Source organism: Dipodomys spectabilis, unplaced genomic scaffold (assembly GCF_019054845.1).
Source record: "Dipodomys spectabilis isolate Male_0828 unplaced genomic scaffold, ASM1905484v1 ptg000443l, whole genome shotgun sequence".
Lineage (NCBI taxonomy): Eukaryota > Metazoa > Chordata > Mammalia > Rodentia > Heteromyidae > Dipodomys > Dipodomys spectabilis.
The window spans coordinates 901,997-915,451 of record NW_024871120.1 but is presented as its reverse complement, the minus strand read 5'-3'; the positions used below and the strand labels follow the sequence as shown (position 1 = coordinate 915,451).

Genomic DNA, 13,455 nt, shown 5'->3' with positions numbered 1-13,455 from the left:
TAAGTATATTTTAGATATAAGACCTTGTCCATTTCATGACTCATGAAGATCTCCCAGTACGTGGGCTTTCTACAGTTCTTGTTAGCTTTTACCTTTGCTTTGCAGAAGCTCTGCTGTTTCATGCAATCCCATTTGCCCAACCTTTCTTTGATTTGTTTTGTTTCTTGTTCTCTATTAAGAAAATTTTGGCTTGTGCTAAAGAGCCCTAGAGTTTCTCCTATTCCTTCATGTAATGTTTTCACAGTGTCTGCTTTTATTTTGAGTTCTTTTATCCATTTGCAGTTGATTCTGGTGCAGGGCGATATATACAAATCTATTTTTAGTTTAATAGGTGTTTAACCAATTTTGCCAACACCATTTACTGAGAAGGCTGTCTTATTCCACTCTATGTTTTTTAGCCCTTGTCAAAGATTAAGTGGCTATAGGTCAGTGGATTCATTTCTGAGTCTTCAGTCCTTTTCCATTTGTCCTCAGGTTTGTTCTTGTGTCATTATCAATCTGTTCTTATTACTATGGCTTTTTAATAGAGTTTGAAATTTGGAACTGATATTGCTCCAGCACTGTTCTTTCTGCTAAGGATTGACAAACCTACAGCCAGCATTAGAGTTAATGGCAAAAAGTTAAAATCATTTCTTACAAATTCAGGAATGAGATAAGGATGTCTTCTCTCTCCACTCCTCTTCAACTTAGTATTCGAATGCCAGCTGGGGCAATAAGACAAGATGCAAACTTAAAGGGGATCTAAATAGGGAAAGATGAAGTAAAACTATCCCTCTTTGCAGATGACATGATCTTGTATTTAAAGAACCCCATGGACTCCACTCCCAAGTTACTTGAGCTGATCAGAAACTTTGGCAAACTAGCAGAATATAAAATTAACCCTCAAAATTCAATGGCTTTCCTGTATTCCAATAACGATAAAGAGTGAGGCTGAAAATAGGAACACAATACCTTTTTAATATCCTCCTCCCAAAATACCTAGGAGTTAACTTAAGAGGTGAAAGACCTCTATGATGGAAACTTTAAATACCTGAAAAATAAAATTAAAGCAGAACTAAGGAAGTGGGAAACCTCCCACGCTCCTAGATTGGGAAGAGTAACAGCATAAAAATTGCAATACTGCCAAAGGCTATATCCAAATTCAATGTGATACCTATCAATATCCCAATCTCACTTTCAATGAAATAGAAGAAGCAATCCAAAAATTCATATGGAAGAATAAAAGATCCTGAATAGCAGAGAGGATTTATGTGATTCTCATTTGGTATTACCACTTTCATTCTACAAAGTAATCTATGGATTTTAACTTTCTTCCCTCCCTTTGGATAAACCTCACAAAAACCCTGCCTCTAGCTCCCAAGACGCCTAACTCTTAGGTCTGGACAATTGTTCCTAGATAGTGAATTATTTAGTTGTATTTTGAACGCATAAAACATGCATATAAAACTAGCACATTTTGATCTCATGAGAAAACTGCCTTTTCTTTCTCTCAAATTCATTTCCTGATAGGCATTTTTAGAAAGAATATATTTTCATTTTTATATGAAAGTATTGTAGGAAACTATGTTCATAATCTGGCTCCTCCTGCACCTCAACACCTAAACACAAATTTCACAAAGCATTTATAAGAAACGATACAAAGACAAAACACTGTGAAATGCTCAGATGCAGAATGTTTAGAAAACCCAGAGTATAACTCTGCTGTCTGAGGCAAGGGCTGTCTGTGTAAATTAATAAACCCCAAAATAGCAGCCAGGAGTACCGGACATGAGTGTCCCTGGCTGATACTCCATGGACAAGGAGCATGGAAGGGCACCCTGAGCCTGCAGGAGAGTGTCTGGAGGAAAGTTTCCTTGCCAGCCTGAGTACAAAAGTTAGCACCTGGGCCTGTATTTCTTGTCTTCTCCCCAGAGCTGAGCACAATCGTCCCCTGCTCCACAGATGATACTGTACAAGCTGATCCCCAGAGTGGCTTCTGTTTTGTCTGCAATCCTTTCTAGGTGGGTGCTCCCCCACCCAGCCGTGTATGTGTGCTCTCATGGGCTGATCTTTAGGGCCCAGGCCCATGGGGCTGGTGGGTGCTACATGTGGGTGCTAGATGTGGGTCAGTGGCACTGTGTCATTCACGCAGCAGCTTCCTTAGTCCAACAACAGGTACACCCTGATATCCTCCCCCAGTCTCAGGCGAGATGCCCAGAAGCACCCGAGTTGGGCAGGCTGCCACTAGGATCCTACTTCATCAGAGGGACCAGGATGCCAGATGAAGTGGCTGCTGCCTCAATTAGTAATTATTTTATGGAGCAGTTATAAACAAATTGACACACATTACTGTATGATATATAATGATATATCCTTGAGTCTCTAGTCTACAAAACCATTGAACTTGATACTAGCAAGAATGGATTTTATTGTATGCGTTTATAAGGCCTAATGGCAAACTGAAATAAAAGTACAACAAAACTCTTTTTTTTTAATTTGATTTTATTTTATTTGTGAACATACTGTACAGAGGGGTTACAATTACATGGGCAGGATAATGCGTACATTTCTTACCAAGCATTGCAGCCTCCTCCTTTGGTTTACCCTTCACATCCCTTCCCAGCCTACCCCCTCCCCCCCAATCCCAATCCTTCTCCTTCCCCCCCTTCCCCCCCCCGCACCGACGTTGTAAAGCTCGTTTTGGACATGACAACTTGTACTTCTCATTGTTGCAGCAGGTCCACCGTATCCTTAAACAACTGGATTTTCCCCATCGCCTCCACAAGTTATACTGACATCAAATATAGTGAAAGCAGGGTTATACTGTGGGGGAGGGACATACAAAGCAACAAAGAGATAATCTTATAAAAGCGTTAGAAACACATGCATGAAAGAAAAAAAACATTAAAATACATATCTAAGGGTTCATTTTCCTGACATCATATTATCTGACCGTTTCCGCTTGACTCATACATATACTAGATATTGCAAATAAGGGAAACCATGGGACCTATGTTTCTTTGGGCCTGGCTTACTTCACTTAATATAATTTTTTCCAAGTCTTTCCATTTCCTAACAAATGGGGCAATGTCATTCTTTCTGATGGAGGCATAGAATTCCATTGTGTATATATACCACATTTTCTTGATCCATTCATCTACTGAGGGGCATGTGGGTTGGTTCCATATCTTAACCATGGTAAATAATGCTGCAATAAACATTGTTGCGCTGGTAGCTTTAGTGTGGTCTTGTTTGTAAACATTTGGGTAAATGCCCAAAAGTGGGATTGCTGGGTCATAGGGGAGTTCTATGTGAAGTCTTTTGAGGAACCTCCATACTGCTTTCCAAAGTGGTTGAACAAGTTTACATTCCCACCAACAATGAAGTAAGGTTCTTTTCTGTCCACATCCCCTCCAGCATCTGTTGTTGTTAGAGTTCTCCAAAAAACACATTCTTAAATCTCAGAATTAAAAAAAATTGTATGTAAGTAGTGCAAATAAAGTTTACTAGAATAGTAAAATACACACAAAAATATTACATTCGTTACATTCAAAAGTAAAATAAGTAAGTACGGAAAGAATTCCTACTGGATAAAAAATATTACAGTGTTTTAACAGGTAGAAGTGATATAGGTTATATGTTTTGTTTTTATAAAACTTATTTATATCTCCCTTTTCTGTTTAACTTAGTGAAGAAAAACGTTAGAAAGCAGAAATTATATGTGACACCTCTTACTTCCAGTACTACGAAGGGGAGTGGCACTTCCTAATGGGAGTCCTGGGATGACACAAACACCAAGTCCATATAGACCCATCAGAGGTCCCTGTGGTGATCCTGAGGGGGATCTGGGACACCTCACTGCTGCTGCAGCAGGTGCAGCACTTGTTGTGGTGGGCTGCATCCAACAAGGCTCCATCTGTGACCAAACCAAGCAACCCAGCCTCAGGTGCCAAAGCCAGGAGGTAAGGCAGGGCAGACCCCAAGTCCTGCCTTCCATCTGTGTGGCCTACACTGCCAAGGCCAGACCCATGCTTGCTTTGGATCCTATTGAGGGTAGGGGATGAGGCCATTGCTGCCAAACGGAGCATCCCCGGAATGGCACCCAGAGCTGTATCCATGTGGACCAGAAGGACAATGGAGGAGGCTACACAGCAAAGCCAAAGGGGCTTTGGGCCTCCAGTGCTGCAGCTGGTGCACTGCAAGTCCAGGCTCCTCTGGCACTGATGGGCATATGCAAGGATGGCTCCATACCTGAGACCACAAGGAACAGAAAATGGAGGTCTATGGGGATGCTGAAGGGGCTCCAGGGTGCTGAGCTGCCACAGCTGTCACAAGCCCGCTAGCAGAGGGGTCAGCACACGACTCTAGTCTCCAGAATGCCCTAAAGTCTGAACCAAGGCTGGGCTGCCTGGCCCCAAGGGGGTGAACTGTCCACCAAGCCTTCCTTCTCCTGTGGACTGTGCAGTGTACAAACATGATGTCCTCCACCCTACACCCATGGGGGCAGGCAGTGACCCCAGAACAGTCTCACTGGGATGGCACGTGAACCCAGGACCACCACAGACCAGTACCATCACAGCTGACAGAGGAGAGGGCAGCAGTGGCTCAACTTCAGCCTCATGGCTGCCAGCTCCTGGGTGAAATTGAGCAAGTGAGACTGGGAAGGGAGGTGGGCAGGGTGGGCAGGGCTCATCTGGCAATGCTGGGGACCATGCACACACAATCCCTTCACTGCACATCCACCACAAGGGAGGGAGCCCCACCTGAGGAGGCACCACACCCACAAGCACTACAGAAGTGGAGGTTCACGTGGTAACATTGAAAGGGCTCCAGGGTACAGCCTTGCTGCTGTATTGAACAGCTGGCAAAAAAAAAAAAAAAAGGAAAAATGACCACTAAAACTTTTCATCAATGATAACCTATTATACTTTAAAAACAGTTTTACTTTCCTCTTGTCCTATATTTTTGCATGGGTCCCTCTGAATTAACCAGAAATCTCCAGGATTTCTTCATGCACAGTAATACAAATAAATATAGCTTCTATTCTTTTTTGAATTAAGGGAGGTTGCATTTAGTTCTTTCCCATGTTTGATTCATGAAAAAGAAATCCTGAAGTGTATCTGTAAAACACAAAGCTCGAGTTACCCAAAGAGAAATAATCACATGATTAGTGGGTCAGAAGATATTTCATCTTTGCATTTCTTTAGAAAACTGCATACTACTTTCTACAACGAGAATATTAACCTGTATTTTGACCAAGAGAGTACAAAATTTCCTTTTCTCCACACTCTCACAACATTATTACCTTCTGAGTTTTTTAAAGGGCAGGTTTTTACTATGAGCAGTACACCAGACTGGCCTTAGAATCAAATCCTCTTACTCCAACCCCCTAAATGCTTGGAATTACAAGCCTTTACCACAACACCTGGCTCCTTTGATTTTTTTGATAAGAGTTATAATAATTATGAAGTAGTATCATAGTAATTTTGAGTTGCATTTCTCTAATGATGTCTGGTCAGAAAGCATTAAGCCAGCATAGAAGTGGTATTACACACAACTTTGTGATTTTCAGGGCTGTTTGGAAAGCATGTCTATTCAGAACTTTTGTCCATTTTAAATCAAGTTTCTTATTTATCTCATCTTTAATGTCTCTATACAAAATCAATACTTAATTCAATGTAGTAGAAAGGAAAAATTAAACAACGCCTAACATTTTTCAATAAAATGATATTGCTTAAATCATTTTCTGTTTATGCTTGAGACTATATAACTCAATTTGGGTAGACCTTTTACAAAACTTTATGTACTTTATTTATTTTATGTTGATTGCTCTTTCCAAACCCTGCGTGTCTAATTTTGGTTCTTTCAGTCTCATGTAGTTGATTTCAAACTGAAGAATAAATGGAAGGAAACAAACAAAAAAATAGAGTTCCTCTCATCTGATGATGCCTCTACAAGAATGAGGAAAGAGTTCATCCTGCTAAGGATCTATGATAGGATTTCAAAAAGATAGTTCATTCTTCTAGGTTTTCCCTATCTTTGTGATGTACCTTAAATTATGTAAACCAAAATATACTGTTCAGATACGATTACGTTTTATCAGTTTTGTACATTTTCATATGGACTTCACATCTGTCTACAACATTCCTTCTTTATAATGTCCCTGATATTTTTACACTATCAAAACATAAGATAACCATTTTGATTTACAGCATGAGAAGTTATCCACCTGGGTTCCTTGGAAACAGAGCATTGTCAATAGGTAACATTACTTCTGGTTGCTCACTACATGTAATGGTTTCTGTAATACATTTTATTTAGTATTTAAAAAACTGTTGGCTAAACTCAAAGCTCATTCATAGAAGTTTATGTTAAATTTTTCACAAGTTTTATTTCTCTTAATTCTTAAGATAACATTTGCTATAATGCTAATGTTATTACCATTTTAGTGTTGGGAAAATTGTAATTAAAGGCACTAAGTGAATGGCCCAAAGACACACAGTGAGGAAGGAAATGAATCAAAGTTTCCAAAAATCTTTCAGCAATTACAGAAAAGGTAGGTAAAATCTCACCATTCTCTTACACTCTAAATTCAATATTCATATTGCCCAAGAAATAATAGCATAGCAATTATTCCCCATGATGATTTTTTCTGTCACAATTTGACTTCAGCACAGACTGTGTTGGCGACATTGCGTTATCATGTACATAATTGAGCTTATAAATTGATTTTCAAAGACAGCCAAATTTCTTCTGTCCTACACTTCCATTTTTCTTTTAAAAAAGTACCAAAACTTTTAAATATCATCACTTTCTGTCTTTTAAGAATCCAAAAGAGAAATAAATTTACATTTAATTTAATAAATTCACATTTACTTTTAAAGCAAAATGCTTTAAAAGTAGGAGATGATAATAACAGGCCCCCATGAAGTAAATTTTCTTCTACTTTTAAAATTATTCTGACAGCCTTGTGCTGGTTGGTCACACCTGTAATCTTGTCTACTTGAGATATCTACTCAGGAGGCTGAGATCTGTGGAGAACAATTGGAAGCCAATCAGGGCAAAAAAATATTTGAGATTATTTTTCAAAAATTTTAATGAACTAGCAAAGAGCCAGTAGTGGAGATGTAGCTCATATAATAGCTCACCAATCTAGAGAGGAAAGGCTTAGCAAGACCTTGAAGCCCTGAATTCAAATTCTGATCACACCAACACGTGTGCACTCATGCACAAACACACAGATTTATTCATAATACCTTCATGTCAGTGTTTTGCATTAATTTATTTGTTAACGATATTATATGGGTAAAATAAGGGAAATGAACTCTTCAATCTCAGAACATTTTTATACATTTTTTTATTTTAAAAATACTGCACAGAGGGGTTACATTTACATGAGCAAGGTAATGAGTACATTTCTTAACAAGCATTGTTACCTCCTCCTTTGTTTTTCCCCCACCATCCCTTCTCTCCCACCTCCACAAGTACACTCCACTCCTCCTCTCCCCCTCCCCCTGCCTAAATTGTACAATTCATTTTTCAACATAGTGTCTTGTGCATCTCATTGTTACCAGGGGTCAAACCGTATCCCTATTTAAGCATTTAGTTTTTTCCTTCCCCTCCCCAAATTAAAGAAACGTATATACAAGATGTAGGCGCACCAACTTCAAATATAGTGAAAAAAAGGGTTATAGCATGGTTGAGGAACATATAAAGAAACAAAAAAATCACATCATATAGTATTTGTATGTTAGAAATAATAACAAGATAGAACCACTTGTGTCCCTATCTTGGGGTTCATTTAGCTTAACATCATCTTATCTGGTCAAATGCACATAGCTTTTGACATTTTATGATAATCCGGGACATATATTAGTTATTGAAAATAAGAGAAACCATGGGACCTATGTTTCTTTGGAGTTGGCTTATTTCACTTAATAAATTTTTTTCCAAGTCTTTCCATTTCCAAACAAATTGGGCGATATCATTCTTTCTGATGGAGGCATAGAATGCAATTGTATATATTTACCACGTTTTCTTGATCCATTCATCTACTGAGGGGCATAGGGGTTGGTTCCATATCTTAGCTATGGTAAATAATGCTGCAATAAACATAGTTGTGCTGGTAGTTTTAGTATGGTCTTGTTTGTGATCCTTTGGGTAAATGAACAAAAGTGGGGTTGCTGGGTCATAGGGGAGCTTTATGTGGAGTCTTTTGAGGGAACTCCATACTGCTTTCCAAAGTGGTTGAACACGTTTACACTCCCACCAAAAATGGAGTAAGGTTCCCTTGTGGCCAGATCCCCTCCAGCATCTGTTGTTGTATAAATATGGATTGCCTCATGAATTTGCGAGTCATCCTTGTTCAGGGGCCATGCTAATCTTCTCTGTATCATTTCAATGTTAGTGAATGGGCTACCATATTAAGCACAGAACATGTTTTTTGGGGGGGGGTCCGGTCGTGGGGCCTGTACTCTGGGCCTGGGCGCTGTCCCTCAGCTCTTCAGCTCAAGGCTAGCGATAGCTCTACCACTTGAGCCATAGCGCCATTTCCAGCTTTTTTCTTTTTGTTTATGTGCTGCTGAGAAATTGAACCCAGGGACTCAGGCATGCAAGGCAAGCACTCTACCACTGAGCCACCTTCCCAGCCCCAGAACATTTTTTATATGAAAGTGTAATTGATTTTCTTAAACTAGACAATTCCACAAAAAGTAAGTTCAAAAGAATTGTCATGAAATTTTAGAATCATGCATTTCTTACATAAGCACACATTTTTGATGTTGGCATCATTTGTGGAGGGGAAGGGAAAAATATTTAAATAGGAATACAAGAAGACCAATTGCAGCAATGAAAGGAACTTTACAACTTTGGCATCTCTACTATGCCATACCTGCAGATTGTAATTTGATTGCTTATTTTGAGGTAGTATCACTATGCTGGGCCTGCTTGGACTGTAGTCCTCCAAACACAAGCAAACCACATTGCACCCAGCAAATAGTTAGAGTTTCTGAAAAGTCTTTTTTTGTCTGGGCTTGCCTGGAAATGCAATACTCTAATCTCTGTTTTCTAAAAAAGTAGATAATATTACAGGATTGAGCCACTTTATCCAATAAAAGTATACAATTTCAAGATATCTTGATATTGCCTATATTTGTGCTTAACATATATAGCTAACCTTAATTTTCTCCCTCTTTTGTTTAGTACTCTGAGTTGAAAATATTGATTTTCTTGATATACATGGCTTTGTTTTGGATGGAATCCCCTCACAATCCAAAAAATCTCCCAAAAAGTTTATGTCAAGAATCACGGAAAAGAAGGCTTCAGGTTGGGAAAAACCCCACTGATCCTTAACTTATAATTGCAGTATATTTATAGTGTTAGTCAATGCTTTTGAAGAATGAGAAGAGAAGGAAGGCAGAAATGTGAAAGATGTCAGGTCTCTGTAGAATTTCTGTAGTTGTCACTTCATGTTATCTTCTTCCTTAAAACTTGATTTATTAAGACCCTCTGGGTGGATATTGGTTGGACTGATTGGTAAACTTACCCAAGAAATGAAGCTGATTTTAGAAGGTGATGATTTGGTAAATAAAGGAATGATGAGAATGAGCACAGATATTGTCACAGAATGAGGCGGCAAGGTTCAATTGCTGAACAGCAAAACAAAGCAGCTTCAAATCCAATGATCCACATTGAAACATATATAGATAGATGCATATATGTATACATATACACACATACGTGAAAAAGTAAATATCCAGTAGAATACAGAGAAACTTGGAGTGACAAGTATTAAACTATATCAAACTGGTTGCAGGAAAGGTACAGTAAAATATCAATTGTTTAGCATAGATTTTGCATAGATTTGTAAAGGATGAAATTTTTTCCTTCATTTTATACTTTACAAATATCCTTAGTATGTTTTAAGTTTTTTTTTTTTATATTGTAGTTGGAGCATCTATACAATGTTGAGAATCGGCATTACATAAAGTATGCAACATGAATACGACAGCCTGCATAGGAAAGTTCATTAGATTCTTATTTCCAATTAACCACCAGGAGAAATGGAGTTCCAGGTCAGATTTTATGTAGCGCACTGGCCTTGAACACAAAAGCACCATTCAGGCCGTGAGTTTAAGCTCTAGGATCTACAGAAACAAAAACACAAAGTACAACTTGGAGTTAGATATTTTATAATGAAGCATTTTTATATACTTTACCTTGTTAGAAAGACTAGATTTCTGTGTTAGCTTTATAACCTACCATAATAAGTGATATTGTCCATTTAATAAGCAGAAAGGCTTACTCAGATTTATAAGTTTGAAGGTTTCAGTGTATGTTCAATTGGTTTTATGGCTTTGGTGGCCTATGACAAGACAATGTCAAGGTGGGGAGTATGTCAAAAAGAAATGTTTTTGACCAAGAATGATTAAAGAGAAAAGAAGAAAGTAGATGACAGTCCATGTTCTCATAGGTTTCACTCTGAAGAACTTAATTTCCAAAAGAACTATTCAGGTATTGTCTACAGTCTGGGAGGAAATGGTAAGTCATTTTTCTTTAACACATGGGTCTTTCTGGGGCATTCTAAATTCAAATGGCAACACCTTCACCAATGATAATGCCTTGTCCAGGGATTGAAGCAACTAGATATGTCTACAAATTCTAATTAGATCTCAGCAGACTAAATATCTTATGGAATTCCTATTAAAATATTTTCTTGCATACTGACTGGGTCTTCATACTATACATGTGTATATCTGTGTATATATGTGTATGTGTGTGTTTGAATAAACTAATATAGCATTGTAGCAGATAAAATATTAGTGTGGCCTTTTTCTTCTCATACCATGAAAACTTGCCACAATTCCCAATCAAATTCCATCCAAGATTCAACATTAATGCTGTTGAAAAGTTCTGTATGCAAACCCATGTACATCTACTTCATTTAAGACGGCAATGGTGCATGAAAATGTTAAGTCTTCCAATTACATTGTCACCAAGGAAACAACGTACAATATTTCCTTTAAAAATATCTAGATTGGCTGGGCGCTGGTGGCTCACACCTGTAATCCTAGCTACACAGGAGGCTGAGATCTGAGGATTGCAGTTCAAAGCCAGCTGGGGCAGGAGAGACCGTGAGACTCCTATCTCCAATAAACCACCAGAAAACCAGAAGTGGTGCTGTAGCTCAAGTGGTAGAGCACTCGCCTTGAGCTGAAGAGCTGAGGGACAGTGCCCAGGCCCAGAGTTCAAGCCCCACGGCCGACAAAATATATATATATATATCTAGATTTTAGAACACTTTAGCCAGAAAATTGAAGGAGTATACTTTATAGGATTTAATTTAAATATTTAGTCATTGAAATGGATATTCAATATCCACAACTTAGAGCCCTTTTAAAATACATAATTGCAAACCTCATCTATTACCATCTTCCGTGAAGACAGTCCTTGCTTAAAACGAACCAAATGTGGTAAACCAATTAAATTGTACGCCATTGTCAAATGCTGTTGTTTTAAATCATGGAAGTGACAGAGCAATTAATGCCAGTGAACAGCTGGTTCTAAGGAGTATGGAAAGTGATTACTTTGTACTCTAGGTGGAAAACTCCACAGATGTTTCAGATTGTGCTTCGTTCTAGGCATTTGTGAGATACATTTTGGAAAGCACAATGAATGAAAGCGTGTAGTTTTATAAAGATTTGCTGGCTGACAAATCAAGGAATGAAAAGTTATTGAAATATTTCAAATGAGAAGACTGACAATAGGGTGGGTAAGATGTGATATGCAGCTTTAGATACACACTGAAGCAAACCAAAGAATAGGAAATTTTTTTCTTAACTAATGCTTTCTGGGTATATTGTGCTATACACTATAATGATGAAATGATCATTTCTTTGGAATAGTCAGAAAAAAAACATTGTCACCTGTTGAATTTCTTTTTAAAGTGAATCTTAAATAAAAAGGATGAAGAAATTTAAATATGTTAATAAAACATTGTCAAGTTTTACTTTAATTTTTCAGTAAAAGTTAAAACAAACTAACAGACTATTAGTCCATTAAGGTTTATAAGTTTCCTGTCATATTTTATTTTCTTTTTGTTCCTCTTTTTTGGGTGGTAAGATTATTTTTTTCAGAAAGGCAACCTAGTCTTAACCATTACCCAAAAAGTTTATGCTGTCATAGAATCAGAGAGTTTTATTTATTAAATTAAGACAAAAGTAGGCTCATTTTAAGCCAACTGAAAATATAAACACCAAAAACATTTTTCACTAAAAAACCACTCATAAAAAACCATGAGGATTTGGGGGAAGATGGAAGACGAAAAGCTGGAGGGTAAACAAGCTCTTGCATAGAAAGCAGTTAGTGTGCCATCACAGTACAGAGAATTTGGCAAGAGAGGGAAAATCCAGGCAAGATGACAGACCTGACCACTTGCCAGTAGCCACAGCTGTGGCATCAGTAGGGACAGCGCCAGTGGCTATAGCCACCATATCTACAGAGAGAGTCTACAACAAAGGCCCCAGACGAGGCCCGTGAGCATATTCTACTCAACACCAGCAAGAACTGACAAGGAGCAGATATCTTCATCCTGCAGATCACAGACCAGAGACGACCCAGGAACCAACACTCCAGCATGAGTAGAATCCTGACATCCTCACTCCTCAGGGAGCAGAGGAGGGAAGGCCTCCCCTCCCCCACCACCAGAGATCTCCATCTATGATACTGTGCTACTCAGGGCTGAGCAGATAGCTCCAACTCAGGCTTTGGAAGAAAACAAAACAGTCATTTAGCAGGTCACAGGAAGTAGACATGACCTGCCAGGGTCAGCTCCACCCAGGGGAATGTCACCCCACCCAGCCAGTGGTAGCTCTGTCCTCAGAGGAGTGATTTCCTTCACAGGGTAAACAAAGCTAAAGGCTGCCCCTCATTAGAGTAGCCTAGACAAACAATTGAAGCTCAGTAAACATAAACCCTGAGAATGGGTTCCATGAGTATTTCAGGAGTTGCGCCTCAGGGAAAAGCTATTGTTTCCTAAAAGGCCTCAACCCTACCCAGAACCTCGACTCATCACAGCATCTTCACACTGGAGGAAACAGCCATCTCCCTCTTTTGTGATACTCAAAGCAGATCTCCCTCCCACTGAAATAGCCTGGGAGGAGGATCACAAAATCCTGAGTAAAGCAGAGCATTTTTCTGCCTGCCCAAAAAAACTAACTTAAGAAATCAATCAAGCAAAACGAAAACCAAACACCACAAGCACACAAGCATAAGCAAGCATAACCAAGAGACTGGTTATGGACACAGAGGAGATACAGTGTCATCCCATTACCCCCACCCAAAAAAAAAAAATCAAAGAACTCTATTTTAACCTTTTTTTCAATTTTTATTTTTTTAAGTGTTTGATGTTAATTTTTTCTCATATTTTTTATTTTTGGTGTGTGTGTGTGTGTGTGTGTGTGTGTGTGTGTGTGTTTA

General features: G+C 38.6%; 1 non-coding gene across 1 annotated transcript; it reads right to left on the bottom strand.

Annotated features, from left to right (window-relative positions):
* Nucleotides 1-8,303: 8,303 nt before the first annotated feature.
* LOC122097960 lies at nt 8,304-8,410 on the bottom strand. Its single transcript, XR_006145621.1, has one exon. It is a non-coding gene; the product is annotated as a U6 spliceosomal RNA (small nuclear RNA).
* Between the last annotated feature and the right edge of the window lie 5,045 nt (nt 8,411-13,455).